Source organism: Pogona vitticeps, chromosome 3 (assembly GCF_051106095.1).
Source record: "Pogona vitticeps strain Pit_001003342236 chromosome 3, PviZW2.1, whole genome shotgun sequence".
NCBI classification, from domain to species: Eukaryota; Metazoa; Chordata; class Lepidosauria; order Squamata; family Agamidae; genus Pogona; species Pogona vitticeps.
Genome location: NC_135785.1, coordinates 8,912,022 through 8,928,923, shown reverse-complemented (window position 1 = coordinate 8,928,923; position 16,902 = coordinate 8,912,022). Strand labels below are relative to the sequence as shown.

The 16,902-nt window shown below is 45.9% G+C and overlaps 1 long non-coding RNA gene across 1 annotated transcript in view; it reads left to right on the top strand.

Moving 5' to 3' along the window:
- The window catches only part of LOC140705535 (uncharacterized), a 63,400-nt gene extending 50,820 nt beyond the window's left edge, over positions 1–12,580 (top strand). The window contains exon 5 of the long non-coding RNA XR_013543252.1: positions 12,312–12,580. This is a non-coding gene — a long non-coding RNA (uncharacterized LOC140705535). The remainder of the gene's footprint in view (positions 1–12,311) is intronic.
- The last annotated feature ends 4,322 nt before the right edge of the window (positions 12,581–16,902 follow it).

The window sequence follows — 16,902 nt, the reverse complement described above, 5'->3', positions numbered from 1 at the left end:
TACGGAATCAAAAATATGGACAGTTTTATTTTTAAGCCCTTTCCTCAAGCATGGAATTGAGCCCTGGTTACAGTTGGTTGGCATTACAGTGGCCAGGTCTATGGCATACTAATGGGAGATGCTTATGATGGGGCAGAGAAGCAGCGAAGTTGGCAAGTCTTTGAGACTGAGCCCACGTTTTTGGTACCAAGGCTGAGTCCCTATAAAAAAAACAAGTTCTTTTGCCCCCCGCCACAAAAAAAGGGATGGATGGGTGGGTTCTGAGTCACAAGTCAAGTCCAAGTCATTGGGGGGGGGGGGAAGAGAAACCAAGTCAAGTAACTGGTCCAACTTAAGTCCGACATGCAAGTCCTGTAGCTCAACTCCCCCCCCCCAATTTGTGCAGGGAAGGGTTCAGGAGTGGCAGAAGTAGGGCTTGACCATGATCAGAGTTGCTACAGGGAATGCTGAGACACCAGACTAAGACGCACCTCCTTTCTTACATTCCTGGAAAGGCTTTCGCACCTCACCCCAATGCTATCTATGTGCTCTCAGAATGAGAGATAGATAGATATACATATGTAGAGGGGGGGATGGGGGAGGGGAGAGAAAGGAGAGAACTTTGCATGTTTTTTTTTTGGTTAATGTAATTAACAAAATTAAAGTTTGCAAAGGGAGAGGAGAAGTGCTTTTTTTCATTTTCTTTTCATTTGATTAGATATATTCCCACTGCACATCCAGCACAAATGAAACCCAGACTCCATTCCATTGTTCTGAAGCCCTCTGAGAGTGTGTTACCTTTCAATCTCACACGCTAATGCGTTTATAAAGTGCCTCCCCCCCAATGCACGCACATACACAGAGAGAGAGAATTTCCAAAATGCTGAAGCTCTTCCCCTCCACCCCCTTTAGGCAGTTGCAGGAAAGAGCCCGGGCGTCTTGATTAAAGTCGAAGTTTCTTCTAGTAATAAAAACCTGAATTCCTCAGAATGGGGGCCAAGAACAAGGGAAGGATGGAAACTGGCATTTGAACGGCTAGGAGCCTTAATGAGCTTTTGCAAACGGCCTCGCGTTGTGAGGTGGGCGTCCACCGCTTGAATGGCCTTCCCACGTTCTCGCTTTTTCTTGCACTTCCAGCAGGGAGAGGATGATGAAGCAGTTCTAGCCCCCTTCCCCCTTCCAGGGTTCAGCAATACCCTGGAAGGACTCTGATGGTCCCCATTTACTGGAAGAGTCGACTGATGTGTATGTGTGTGTTGCTGTTTGTTTTAAAATCCTCATTCCTATTTCCTCATTGTCACAAGTTTACCGGGATGTTGGCAAGTCTTGGGGTTCAAGTCCCAAGTCTGAGTCTTTGGTATCAATTCCTGATTCCCAAGTCCCTGTTCCTATTAAAAAACAAGCTTTTTCTTCCAGAAAAAAGGGAGAGGTGGATGGGTTCCAAGTCACAAGTCAAGTCCAAATCATTGGGGGGGGGGGGGAGTTGAATCCCTGGTGCAAATTAAATCCGATTTGAGAGCAAGTGCCACAATTTGAGTTTCCATCGCTGCAAATTTGTTCCTATTGAACTGTTGTTAGTGTGAGCAACTAAGCTGGATACTAGAGATGGGCACCCACCTTGGTTCTGAGGTTCGTGCCCATCTCTACTGGCTACATCTTGTGCCTGGCAGGGCTGACCCCAAATTGAAGTGGAAGCTTCAGGCTACAGGCTTGCAGTGTCAAGAAAAGCCAGCAATTAGTCAACTGCTAGGAGTAGGAAAAGATGATAAGCCTGGAATCTAGCGGCAGTCATGGATTGCAGAAAAGCAATCGTGCAAGCTGGGTGCACTAGAGAGTGTGCCAATCATGACCTGGTTGAACAAGCAGTTGTGTGCATGTCCGGATGTGCAACAAACTGCCTAGAAAATGCAAAAACACCTTGCACAATTGCTCTTGCATGCACAGTAAGAGCCAAGAGGATTCTGGGGAAAACTTTATTCGGAGATTGTAGCCAGGGATGGGGAGTAGACCTTCCCCCCAGTAACTCTGTGTTGGGTGGTTCCATGTTTAGAATCCATCGTGCTCTTGGGAATCCCAATTGTACCAAACGGTAAACAGGATTCTTAATGTGTTCATCCCAATGTGCTTAGAATTTTGGTTTGGGCCATCCCAGACTATGTCAGAAGGATGGGGGGAAATGGTAGTTAGGTCTGGGTGATATTTCAGCTGTGGAGCTGATGCCTCTTGGCGGTAGAACACATGATGAACATGTAGCAGATCACAAGTTCAAGCCCCAGCATCTCCAGGTATAACTAGAATAGCTCCTGCCCAATATCCTGGAAATCCTTATAAGTCAGAACTGACCATAAGTAGTATGGGTCATCATCATTATCATCATCTGAGCTCGAAGGGACCCTATGGATCATCAAGTCCAGTCCCTGTCAAGGAAGCACATTGGAGAACTGAAGTCCCAACTTCTGGCTCTGCAGCCGGAGACTTAAACCACTGAGCTATACAGCCATTCTCTGTATAAGTTAGTACAAAGTTTCAGTGTGGTCCCTCTTGCATTGGCCTTCTCAGCCACACTAGATGTTGTTCCATGTCCTCCATACAGAGCACGATACCATAGTCTCTCGAGACTGAAGGATACCTAATCTAAATCTAAAATTCCAAAACCTGAGTGTGAAGCAAAGGTAAACTTACCCATTCATTAGTGACCAGTCAGGATTTCATCTATATTGTTTTCTTAAAATCCAGAAACTGAAAATCCAGAAACGAATAGATTTGTCCATGGCCTAATAATGAGTGAAAAAATGTCACTTCTCTTCGGTTTTTAATCTCAGAATAGATGAAAGTCTTCATTCAGATTTTGCACCAATATTTACCATAATCTGCAAAATTCAAATGAGAGAAGAAGAGGAACCAGCAGAATTACCCATCCTCTAGTGAGAGGGGGATTTTTTTTCATTTCATTTCATTATTTTAAAAAGAATTTCCCAAATTTGTGAATTAAATATACCAGGAAGCAAAAACAAGGAAAGACCTGATCATGCCTAGAACCTGTATACAGAAGGTCATTGGGGCTGTGGGTACAGAGTCTGGCCTTCTTACAATGTAAGACTGCATAGAGCAGAACTTCCCAGCCTTGGGTCCCCAGATGGTCCTGGACTACAACTCCCAGAAATCGTGGCCTAAGTGCTGAAGGCTTCTGGGAGTTGCAGTCCAAGCACACCTGGGTTACCCAAGGTTGGAATCACAGATGGAGAACATCCAGGACACTTGCCAGATGCAATTTGTGAGTGTTCCCATTGGCTCACAACATTCTTCTGCTGTTCTCTCCAATGAGCGATTGGAAGAAGGTATTTAGGAGGGCTGTGCACCCAGATTTAGCCAAAGCCTGAATTCCTAACTTCTAAGTATGAGTAATTAGCAGTTACTAAATCGGAGGCAGAATGGCCTCCCATCTGAATTGTGGGATCTGTGTACCACCTCAGCATTTAAAGGTATTTAAAGAGGGCTATTTAAATAGCATTGAGTAGAGTTGGTTGTAAGCAGGAAAGTGTGGTTTTTGCAGAGACTTTTGTCCTAAGTAGCTGATGTTGTTACATGTTGTACAGTTGGAACTGACTTTTGTTGTTGTTTAGTCTCTTCTCCTCTTGCCTTCACTCTTTCCCAACATCAGGGTCTTTTCTAGGGAGATTTCTCTTCTCATGAGATGGCTTCAGGATCTGTCCTTCCAGTGAGCACTCAGTGTTGATTTCCTTCAAAATGGATAGGTTTGTTCTCCTTGCAGTCCAGGGGACTCTCAAAAGTCTCCTCCAGCACCACAGTTCAAAAGCATCAATTCTGACTTACAGTGAACCTAATAGGGCTTTCAATGTAGGTTAGATATTTAAGGAGTGGAATTATCAGTTCCACATCCCCAGTGAGCTTCCAAGCCTGATCAGGGATTCAAACCCAGGCCTCTTGAGTCATAGTCCGTCATTCTATCCACCACACTACACTGGATAGACATTGACAGAATTTAGCTCTCTTCATGCTCGGTTGGAAGTCCTACGAACTCATAAGAATTACATCTGTTTGTGGCCACTTTGTTTTCGCCTCACCTATTTTCCCTCAGCCTTGCCTTTTTCGCCCCACCCACTGCTTGAATGTAGTCCCCCAGGACTCTTTCCACATGGGAAGAGTGGAACTTGCCCAAAATTGCCACCTCGTTCTGCTTGCTTGCTTGCTAGATCATGCTTGTGCAATGTGTCCTGACTTCAGAGAGATGCTTTAAACTGTTGATTATATACATTGGAGGACCATCGTGTTTTTCAAGCACACAATTAACCAAAATAGGTATCACTATTTTGGCTTTCAAATCCTAAACCTTTAGGATTTTAAGTCCTATATCTCTAAAGACTAATCATCATCATCATCATGTGCAGTCAATTCAATTCTAACTTGTGGCAACCCTTTTCAGGGTTTCCCCGAGTAGAGAGTATTCAGAAATGGTTTACTTGCCCAAAGCCACACAGGCTGACTCTACTTCACAAGAGGCCCACTGGGGAATCGAACTTCCAACCCAAATACCTAAATCACTGAGCTATCCAGCCATTTGAGAGCAGAATGGTGGAAATCTCCTTTCCTTCTCTACCTCTCCTCTTTTTCCCTTTCCTTTTTAAAAACTGTAGTTATTAACACTGGTCTAGACAATGTATAATGTATTGTCTCTTGAAACGGGTCTTTAGAGACCTATTCTTGATAATATTTCTGGAGGGTGTTAATATCTTTTTATGACTGAACAGGTTGCAACATTTTAAAACTTAGCCATATCTATTTCCATGGCGTTCAACAATACCATGGTGGCTTAGAGTCTTATTTGGCATGAGTTTTCTTACATGGTGGTACGCTTCTTCAGGTCCAAGATGAAGCGGGCTACAATCCACAAAAGCTTTTGCAAATGAAATTGTAGTTTTTAAGATGTTACATGAATTTTTGTTGAGATTGTTTATTAAAGTATTTCTAAACTATTTTAGGCCCTGACACCCTCATGATAAATACAGAACAAATATTAAAATATTTAATTCATAACTTGATCAAAGCACTAAAGCTAGCCCTTCTCCCGAGAAAACCAATTATCAGCCCCTTCTTTTGGCTCATTGCATCTGTGTGGCACAAACAGCACAACTTGGGGTAGAGAACGGCCTCAAGTTAAGACCTTGTTGTAGACATGATGTGTTGCCTGCTGAATTGTGTGACTCGGCATGCAACTTATAATGTCTGATGTGATTTCTGAACTTGGAACAATTTGCTTTCAAAAGTTATACCGTTTGCATAGCTGTGCAAGAGGAATTTTGCTATTAAGGAGAACAGAAACATCTCTTACCAGAAAAAAGAACCAAGGAAGAGCTAATCTAACCTTTCCAGCAGTGGGAGTTGCAAAATTAGGGTGCTGTTACAGAAAAGGCCCTGCCACATGTTTCCAACAATCTATCTTGTCCTGGTTGTGGTGGGACCTACATTGGGCTTCATATGAAAACTGTAAGCCAGAAGCATTTTCATAAGGGAGCAATAGATCTTTCCGCATTCCTAGTTTTAGCCATTTTGCATAAAATCCCAAAACAAATTGGAAGCCAATGCAGTGGATGCCGACCAGCAAAATCACGGAAATTAGAGCTATACACAGTTTTGATCTGGAGGCTGATCTGGGCCATTGGGATGGGTTCCAAATTTGTCTGAACTGATCTGTTAATTCTCCCCCCGATTTATTTGGAAATCCAGCTGAGTGGACCTTTTACAGTTTTGCGCTGGTGCCTATGGCATTTCAGGGCATGAGAGACAGCGAAGAGGGAAGTGAACCTGCTAAATTTCAGAATTACAGCTTCAGAACATTGTAGAGTAGGCATCTTTAAATGTTGTTTATTTTAAAAAGAGAAAGCTGAAGCGATTTGTGCCCCGTCCAATTCAATCCCTGCTCCAAACACAAATCAGTTAGTAAATTCACTTTGCTGTCTTCCAGAACTGAATCTGGCCATTCCAGTTTGAACCAAACTTCAAACAAACTTGTCCGAATCAGGCTGATTTGTTTTCAGATGCAATTTGGTGCACAGCCTCCACAGAAAGGATGCTGACCGGCACAAAGGAATTGGCTGCCGTATTTTTATTTGTCTGCATTCTGTAGATATTTTTAAAGGGCCAGCCTGCCCCAAGCAGTCTGGCGCTGGGGTAGTCTAAGCAAGAAGAGATTAAGAAGGCATTGTTGTGGCCAGATTTCCCTTCTCCAGGTTGACGTGGCAGTGGAAGTGAGTCATCTCATGGAAGGATCCATAGAGATTGCACCTGATCTTCAGAGGACATGCAAACCCACCCAGAAGAAGTAAAACTCTCCATTCTACATATTTTGCATACAGTACTTAGTTAATAGGAATAAGTGACTATGTTTGAATGGATGGGAAGCTGGCTATTTGGTGAGGATGCGAAAACTAAGGAGAGCCTTCTGCTCACAGAACATATTAGGTTAACTGTATGGCTTATGACCAAGGGTTTTTTTTTAATGGAATCCTGTCTGCAGGGATCTGTCCCCACTCCACCCCAATCTCCTGGGGTGGCAACACAAGGAAGAGGTTAGCATTTTTGTCTCCATTTCTGATAACGACGGCTCTTCCCAATGTGGTTGGCCTTTCTGAAAAAGTCTCCATTGATGCATGGGGTGTTTTATTTCCCTCTCCAAGCATAACTGCATCAACCCATGGAAAGGGGGGACATTTTCATCAGCATCCCATTGCCGCGGGTGAGCAAAGAGTCAAGCTCCCCATCTCTGCATGCAGTGGGGTGAGTGTGTTCGTCCATGCGTGCAGGTGTGCACAGACCTTCACAGACTTGCACAATGATGCATGGCACAAGAAAAGGGCGTGTCCGTGCATGCTTCCTTTCTGAGGCTGCAAAATATCACAGGACGTTACTTCAGGACAGGCTTTTTGCAAGCAGCTGTGTTAATAATCTGTTGCAGCAAAAATTATGAAAAGTCTCGAAGTGGTTGTTGTAGGTTTTTCGGGCTGTTGGGCCATGTTCTTGACGTTTCTCTTCCGAATGTTTCGCCAGTCTCTGTAGCCTGCATCTTCAGAGGACAGGAGTCAGAACTCTGTCTGTGCTCCGGTGCAGTTTGTGGGATAGTTGAATATTTATAGCTGTGGGATCAGCTTTTTATCCTTTTCAGGGGATTGGGTGATTATGGTGATCAGCGTGTTGTTTGTTGTGGGTGTAATACTCAACTATCCCACAAACTGCACCAGAGCACAGACAGAGTTCTGACTCCTGTCCTCTGAAGATGCCGGCCACCGAGACTGGCGAAACGTTAGGAAGAAAAACCTCAAGAACACGGCCAGACAGCCCTAAAAACCTACAGCAACTGATGGATCCTGGCCGTGAAAGCCTTCGAGAATAGTCTTGTAGCAACTTATAGAGAAGCAAGCTTTAGTTAGCATAACGTTTAACTTTCTGCAGCCCACTTCTTCACGTGCATCTGAAGGAGTGGGGTGCAATTTAGGGATGCTTACACCAACTGTGCTTAATTGTGTCTAATTCCTTTAAGGAGCCACTAGACTTTTTCTTATTCCTTAGGACATGTTTTCATTTGACCAGAGGGAAATTGGGGGGGGGGGGGTCAGGAGAAATGTTGATGAGGGTCTTTGCTACCTCTTCTCACCCTGCAGTGTCTTCAGCTGGTTGTAGCAGTGTGCCCAATGGCAGGGCTGACAGATATTGGTGACTGCTCTGTACTCAGACTGTGCAAGGGTTCGGCCTCCATGGAGTCAGGTGGGGAGCAGATTTTCCTGTAGCAGGCTGGCCTCCTGTGCTTGCTATAGGTGAGAGAGCCAAACAGGTGTGGCACTCCGATGAAGCCGAAGCATAAGCAGGTATGAACTGCTCTGTGACTGAATGGGGAAGGATCAGGTCCTTAGAACAATGGTGGGAAATCTACTTTTTAGATTATAGTTCCCTTAATTCCCCAGTCAGAAGGCTCGCCACAGGATTCTAGGAGATGTACTTTTAAAATGTAACTTTTCTGTCTTGGGCACTTTCGCATGTGCCTGGTATAGGGATGAAATGCTGCATCTCAGATATAGGATTTGTCTACATGGCTGGGCTGGAGCAGCTAAATAGGGTTGCTAGAAGGCCCAGTGTGCCATTTGGCATGATCAACCCTGAGTGCTCACTGGAAGGACAGATCCTGAAGCTGAGGCTCCAATCCTTTGGCCATCTCATGAGAAGAGAAGACTCCCTGGAAAAGACCCTGATGTTGGGAAAATGTGAAGGCAAGAGGAAAAGGGGAGGACAGAGGATGAAATGGTTGGACAGTGTCATCGAAGCCACCAACATGAATTTGACCCAACTCTGGGAGGCCGTGGAAGACAGGAGGGCCTGGCGTGCTCTCGTCCATGGGGTCACGAACAGTCAGACATGACTAAACGACTAAACAACAACAAACAACAGCAACAAAGAACTACTGGACACCTCAGTGGTTTAGATGTGTGGATAGCAATTAGCTGGAGGGTTAATCAAGTCAAGTGATGAGTTGATACGTAGGCTAGGCTATGAGTTGGGGGTACTTCTGAGGCCAGCAAAACAGATTCGGCCAGTTCTGCCTCACCTTGGAAAGGGCCAGGAGATGACAGAGAAATGAGGATTTATGTGGTTATAAAGTAGAGGAGGGACATGAAATAAGATATGTGAAGAATGGCTGCTGCGTTGAAGGAATTATTCCAGAAAACTCAAGGAACGAGTCTTAATGTAGCAAACCTGACCAAAATGGAACTCTCCAAATAAGAATGAAAATCAGCCCCTTCCCCCATTTACCCTAATGGTGGAATCAATTAATCATCTTCCCTGTTACTGATTAATGACTACTTGAGGTTTAGGCTTACAACCTGAGAACTTACTTCAGAGCACTTTTCCCCCTTTAAGAGGGCTACTCTGGAATGGAGCAAACGGTCTATAGATTTTACCATTTCGTTTATGAAATTCATAATCCATATCCGAGACCACCTAACTGTGATTAATTGCACAGCCTTCCAGCACCCATTTTTGGGAAAGAGGCAGGCTATAAGCCCAATAAATATATAAATAAAGAATAATTGCTACATCATCCTCTCCTTGCTGGGAAATATCTCTCTGTGTTATGCCTTCCCTGCTGCAAATTGGTGATTTTTTCCTCCTGTTCATTTTGGCTCTTAATGAGAATTAGCATTTGCATTTTCCACCCATATTTAGGATGAAAAGAACTTAAGATTTAAACCATATCAATGTGGGAGAAAGGGAAACGGATCAATTTTTGCATCCAGTAGAGCTCACAATTTTATTTTCCTAAGGCCCTTGTTGCATTGTGTTACTTCTCAGAAGAGAGACTGACCTTGCAATTAGTACTATTTGGATCAAGTAATCCATTGCATCCCATGCTTATTTTATTTATTTACTCGTAGACTGCCTTTCTCCCTGAGTAAGCGACTCAGGACAGCTCACATGTGATAATTGCACATGTTACTGATGTGTTGTCATGAGCAGCAGGCCAGAGAAATCCAGGGATATACTGTCTGGTTGCCAAGTCTGATGATGCATCTTGCAAACGTTTAATTAATAATTATACACTGTCAAATCAAATCTGAGTGTTTATGGCCCTCTGAAATGCTTTACCTTCTGCTGGTGCTCTGGAATCATGCAGCTGGCCTGAAGCCACACCCTAACTTTACACTGGCAAGTCATCCCCATCAGGCACACACACCTTGGCTGAACCCAGCTGGCCCTTCTTCTTGGATATATGTTTGCTTTTGTTATTTTGACTCATACACCACCCCATAGTACTAGAGCCCTCCCTGGACAGTTTTCAGCATAGTTATGCAAACAACATTTTGTGCCCCCGCCAAGCTGGGTACTCATTTCACTGACCTCGGAAGGATGGAGGGCTGAGTCAACCTTGAGCCGGCTACCTGAACCAGTCAGGATCAAACTCAGGCCTTGAGTAGAGGCTTGACTGCAATACTGCAGTTGAACCACTGCACCATGGGGCTGTGATTCCTGACATACGGATCAGCAGCAGGATGCTCCAACTCACTAAGCTTGTATTTAAAAAAGAATACAAAAGATAAAACCAACGAATATTTCCCTTGTTGCATAGAATTGACAAGGTAAAGGTTCCCCTTGACATTTAGTCCAGTCATGTCCGACTTTAGGGCACGGTGCTCATCCCCGTCTCTAAGCCGTAGAGCCAGCGTTTGTCCGAATACAGTTTCCATGGTCACGTGGCCAGCGCGAATAGACACGGAACACCGTGACCTTCCCACCGAGGTGGTACCAACCATATTTTTCCATGTATTAGACTAAAAATTGAGGGTCATCTTATACACGGAAGTAAGCTGAGGAGAGAAAAAACAAGTGGAGGGGAAAGCAGGGATCAAAGTGATCCTGCAGGGCTTTGATCTCTTTTCCCCTACACTTGCTAAACCCCACTTAGATTTCTTAATTTTGGGTTAGAAAAGTGTGGTGGTGGTCTTATACATGGGGGCGTCTTATACACGGAAAAATACATTATTTATTCACGCACATTTTTACATGCTTTTGAATGGCTCGGTTGGCGGGAGCTGGGACAAGCAATGGGAGCTCACTCCGACGCGTGGATTCGATCGTACGACAGCTGATCTTCTGACCTTGCAGCACAGAGGCTTCTGCGGTTGTGATATAAATCCTGAAAAATTCCCGGTCAAAATACACCAACAACCCCCTTAAAATGCCCTTAAAAGTAACCCAGTCATTAAAAGTAATGAGCTTGCTCATTCATGGGGTCTCCATAAGTTGGAGACAACTTAACGGCACATGAAAACGACATTACCTGCCTACTCAGAAATAAGCTTCCCTGACTTCCGTAGAACCCATACCCAGATACAGGTGTATACTGTGACATGTGGGGTCCAAGGTGGAAACTCTGTGGTTTTTTTTTTAATGATGGAATCAGCTTCTTTTTCAACAGCACAGGCTTCCCCCATGTGCTTTATGCCTGATAACCTTTGCGAACCCCTTAATATCACTGAGGGGATGTTGACGGAGATACGATGATGAAAGAGGTCAAAAGCAAGCTGGGAATGTGCCCATTTTAAATTAATTCCCTTCGCCTGCATCCAGGAAAGCAGCACTGCAGAGTGTTTTGCTAGGCCTGATTTTAATTTGGATATGATCACCACACACGGCCAGCCAGCCTGGTTTTCTGGGTTTTTTGTTATAAAGCCTCTATAGCAGAGGTGATCAGAACATCTGTGGAAGGCAAGGAGTAAAGACTGCTGGAAGCCTGTGCAAAAGTAAGAACAACTCGGGGGGGAAAATGCTCTTCCCTTGGTTTCAACCTCTGCTTTAAGGAAACAGCTTGTTTGATCTTCCAGCCATACATGCAGAACCGAGAGATCGCTCACTGATGGATAATTTGCCAGTGCGTTCCTTGGGATGTGCAAGCAGAGCTGGCCTGACCCTTAAAGAGAGTGAAACGGCTCCCTCAGGTTGTTCGTTCTGGGGGGGGGGGGGGCAACAGTGGCAAAATATTGAGGGAGAGATTTGGAAGTAACTCCCCAGTCCCCAGGCATCAGTACTGGAGCTAATCTCCACTGTTCTCTATTTATTTAAAATATTTGTTTACCCCACCTTTCTTTTTAAAAAGGACCCAAGGCAGCTTACCTCATTAAAAGATCTGAAGCTAAAAGCAGAAAGTATACAAATACTAAAAAGGATCAAACAAATTATTATGTTAAAAAGGGTAAACGAAAGCAGCGCCAAAATCACATTCAAAGCAGGAAGGCACAACCGTCCATTTAAAACCCCCCACTCAGGAAACCAGTCACTCAGGGAAAGGTGGCTTGGAAAGTCTTCGTCTTCTTGCCGAAGGAAAGCAGAGATGGGGCCAGGCTGGCCTCCAGTGGGAGGGAGTTCCAAAGTCTGGACACACCTACAGAGACCCTCGCCTGTGTCACCACCAAAAACATCTCTGAAGGTGGTGGGACAGAGAGAAAGGTCATCTCCAGCAGGCTCATAAAGGGAGATGTGGTCTTTGGGACAGCTTGAGCCATTTAGGGCTTTATAGGTTAGCCTGGTTGGCCAAAAAGGAAGAGAGGGCCACTTTCTCCTCCTCTTTCTCCCCAAAATATCTTGGCCCAACCCTCTTACCCACAAAACATGTGAACTGCAAGCTCAGATGAAACGCTGATGCTGCTGGTGATTGTGGTGGCAACAAGGGTGTGGTGGGCTGATTTCTCCACAGCTCATGGTGCAGCCTACAATTCCCCAATCTCATTTTGCTAATGTGTTCTTTTGATTTGTCCCTTTCCATCCAGGGACAATGAATTTATTCTGCATGAGTTGGACCTCATACCAAAAATATAGATCATGCCGGAGGTGGTAAAAAGCCTGGAAACAGAGCCCTGTGAGGAAATCTGCAGAAGAGAAGATTCAGAGGCAGTACGACAGCCAGATTTAAATATTTCACACTTTGTTTCCTAGATGATGGAACAAGCTCTTTTCCCCAGCGGCGACTGTGGGTGAGATCTGATTCAGTGGATGGAAGTTCCAAGACGATTTTGACTAAATCTGAGGAAGAACTTTGTGACGGTCATAGGTCTCGGACAATGACAAGAGACAAGAGAGCAGAATCCTCTGAGATGGTGTTTAAAATTAATTACTGTATGCTTTGGTCTCTGAATTGGTTCTTATCACGGCACCTAAGAGAAATCATTTCCTTGGGACTGACTTCTGAGGATGTACAAGGAGAAAAGCAGCGAGCAAGAGGCAAAGAAAAGGTTGCCATTTAATACTTCAATCAGGCAAGTTACACAATACAGTCACAGACGTGGGGCTGGTCCAAAAATAAAACCCCACCTGGCATGAAGAGGTTTTCAAGAAAAGATTGGATAGCCGGGATGGTATGAGGTCTCCTGCCTTGGTCAGGGAGTTGGACTAGAAGACCTCCAAGGTCCCCGCCAACCCTACGATGATTCTGTTCTCTGAAGTTCCTTTTCTCATTCTCCTTCAGCTTTCCATTATGGAAACATAGTCATCACATTGTGTATGTGCATAAGGAGAGACATTGTTGTTGTTTAGCGTTAAGTCGTGTCTGACTCTTGGTGACCCCATGGACCAGAGCACGCCAGGCAATTCCTGTCTTCCACTGCCTCCTGGAGTTGGGTCAAATTCATGTTGGTTGCTTCGATGACACTCTCCAACCATCTCATCCTCTGTCGTCCCCTTCTCTTGCCTTCACACTTTCCCAACATCAGGGTCTTCTCATGAGATGGCCAAAGTATTGGAGCCTCAGCTTCAGGATCTGTTCTTCCAGTGAGCACTCGGGGTTGATTTCCTTCAGAATGGATAGTTTTGTTCTCCTTGCAGTCGAGGGGACTCTCAAGAGTCTCCTCCAGCACCACAATTCAAAAGCATCAATTCTTCAGTGGTCAGCCTTCTTTATAGTCCAGTTCTCACTTCCATACATCACTACAGGAAAAACCATAGCATTGACTACGCGGACCTTTGTCGGCAAGGTGATGTCTCTGCTTTTTAAGATGCTGTCTAGGTTTGTCATCGCTTTCCTCCCAAAAAGCAGTTGAGTGACCATCCATTAGAGATGCTTGGGCTGTGGGTTTCCTGCATAGGCAGGGGGCTGGACTTGATGTCTTTGGGGGTCTGTTCCGCTTTTTAGAGTTCTGTGATTCTACTAATGCATGGAAAGAAGGACAAACGAGGCTTCAATCTGATCGGTGCATGTCCTTTAAAACATCCAGGGTCCCAAATTAATGGCAAAAGCCTTCAATACATATAACTCTACACATGGGCATTCCCTTTAGATGTTCTAATGCATTTAATTAATGCTCTGATTTTTATCTGTTCTCTGACTTCAAGCCAGAAGGATTCAAGACCTAAAAAGGGTTATTTAAAAATAATTCCGTAAAAAATAACGGTGGGGCTGCTTCTATTCCCTCTGGCAAGCAGGGATGGAAAATAATCTTGCTGGATTTGACATTTTTAATGAACGTAGTATTTCTGTACCTCCGAGAGACATTGTGAAAAGAAAAGGACCTTCATTTCAGACTCTTCAGATTTGTGAGACTCGCACAGCTTTTTGGAGAAATCGTGTCAGCAGAAAACTAGGTGCACATTTTAAAATGAGACTGGCTAAAAATGTTATAAATTGGGGGGAAATATGCACAGTAACAGTGGAAAAATGTGTAAGTTAAGGTCAGTTGTTTAAATTGAGCATTGCATTAAACAGAGTATTGATTTCAGCATGTGAAAAAGGACTTGAGGTCTCGCAACCAGGGCTGTGGACCAAATTTGGATAGATCACAAAGGAATTAGCTTCATTTGGACTGATTTATATTAAGTCGGAAATAAAGTGGAATGGTTTGATCTGTTTATTCTAGAACTGACTCTTAATGACTGTTATCTGCAAATGTCTGGGATGTCTGACTGGAGGGAGGCTGTCATTACCCATCTACATATTGTTGGTATGGCTGGCTGAATCTATATTGTAAACAGCCAGCAGGGCCGGACTGGCAAATGCCAGAATGGCCGATAGTCAGAACGGCCGGTTCCTGCCTCGCGGCCTCCCCGCCGCTGCTCTTCTGCCGCCGCCACCGCTGCCGCCGGGCGCCCGGCTTCCTCCGCTCGGCTGGCCGGCTGACCCTCCCCCGGGGAAGCTGCAGCCGCGCGAAGACCCTCCCACCTGGTTCCGAGCGCCCCCCCTCCGGAAGAGGGCGAGGCCCCCTCCCGCTCCCCCCTCACCCCCGCCCCGAGCCCCCTCCCTCTCCTCCCGCCGCCCGCTGGAGGAAGACCAGGGCTGGTCTCTGCCGCCGCTGCCACCGGGCCCGCTGCCTGCCTGCCTGCCTGGCGCCGTCGGGCAAGGACGACCGAGGGGCGTTGGCGGAGGACCGGGCAGGGCCCAGCACCCTTTCCCCCCTCCCCCGCAGCCCTGCACCTTTTCCTCCGTGGGAGGGGGTGGCAGAGGAGGGGGCGAGGTGGCGGCGGGCCCCCGTGCTCCCTTTCCCCTCCGCCCGGAGAGCGCGAGGAGCCGCCACCCCTCCCTCCGAGGCCCGGCCCGGGGGGGCCGCATCCGCCCCGCTTGCCCAGAGCCCTGACCCGCGGGACTGCTGGTGGCATCGCCCGAGGCATCCGCGGGACCCCGACGCGCCGCTGAGCGAGCGGCCCCTTGCCCGGCTCTCGGGGGCGGCTGGAGACTCTCGGCCTTAGCAAAGACCCTCCCCTCCCCTCCCCGCCTCTGGCAAGCCGGCGATCCACACGACCCCCGCCTGCCTCCCCCCGCTTCCCGCCGCCGCCCCATGGTCCCCGGGCCGTTCCCGGGAGGGATTCACAGGAAGCGGCAGGTGTCCCCACAGCCGGTGGGCCTGTGTGCTCTAAATGCCAGGGCCGATTTTTGGTCCCAGCCCGGCCCTGACAGCCAGGAATATAACCAGAGACGGGCAGTGGTTAAGACTTGTCTCGTCATGGGGTTTTCATAGAGTGGTGATAAAGTTAAAATGACTTGGTTGAAGAGGTAATTGGACATGATACGAAAAGGGAAGACTCACTGGAAAAGGCAAGAATGCTAGGAGGAGGGGAAAGCAGTAGGAGAAGAGGAAAACCTACCATGAGTTGGATTGAGTCAATAAAGGAAGCCACAGGAAGGGCAAGATCTGTTCTCGATGATCCCGGAGTGCAGGACAGGCAACAATGGGCTCAAGTTACAGGAAGTCAGATTTCGGCTCAATGTCAGGAAAAAACTTCTTAACTGTTAGACAATGGAACCATTGACCTTGGAACATTTTGACCTTGGAATGGAACCATTGACCTTGGACGGTGGTGAGCGTTCCAATGCTGGAGGCATTCAAGAGAAAATTGGACAACCGTCTGACAGAGTTGTGAGTTGGATTCCTGCCTTGATGGCCTTATTGGCCCCTTCCAAATCTATGATTCTATGATTCTTCTGATGTCACCCAATTTTTTAGCTTCAGCCGACAGTCGTAGAGTACAGCCTCTATGGATGCTTAACATGCTAGCTATGGGATTCTATGAGCTGTAGTCCAAAAAATGAGAGAGAGGAACTTTTGTAAACTTCGATTATAAGCAATGCATGGCTCCTGTTCTCTCTTTCTTCTCTTCACTGTGCTTGTTGGAGACCACTGACACGATGCCTTGCTTTTCCCTTACAAGATGTTAGGGAGAGAGACAAGCAGGAGATGATGTGGGAAGGAAGGACTTCCGGTTTTATCTAATAACAACACATCCAAAGGAAAAACTATTTTTTTTGAGAATGCTTAAATCTGCCTTAAAGGAGCATTTGAATCCTGGTTTTAAATGTTCTAAACTTGTTTTCAATAATTTTAATTTGTTGTCAATCTTCGTGGAAGTTCTGCTGGGCAGGAAAGTGTTAAAGGCATTCAGTTGGTCAATCATAGGAAGATACAACAATCAGAACATTGTTCTGTCTATTCCAGTACAGTAGGACCACAGTATCTGCAGGATCACGACCTGCAGTTTCACTTCTCTGCTGCGTGAAAAAATTAAATTTAAAACCCCAGAAATATGTCTTTCCAAGGTGTATTACCAGAACTGGCCACTAGAGGGAACCAGAGAGGATGCCATATACATATAGCAATTCTGAACTTTTCAGAATCCACAGTGGGGGGGGGGGAGTTTGGATCGGTTCCCCTGCGGTCCTGTGCATTGTCAAGTTTGACTAACAGCAGCTATATGGGATTTCAAGTAGGATTCATTCCTAGTCCTATCCAGAGTTTCCTGATATTTCCCTGGTGGTCTCCCATCCAAGGGCTATTCATTGAGCTACTCGGCCAGCTATATCTCATCAGAATAAGCCACAAGAGGATACGGATTGCAAACCAAGACAGAAACCTATTCTCTTTTGTAAATATTGTAGCT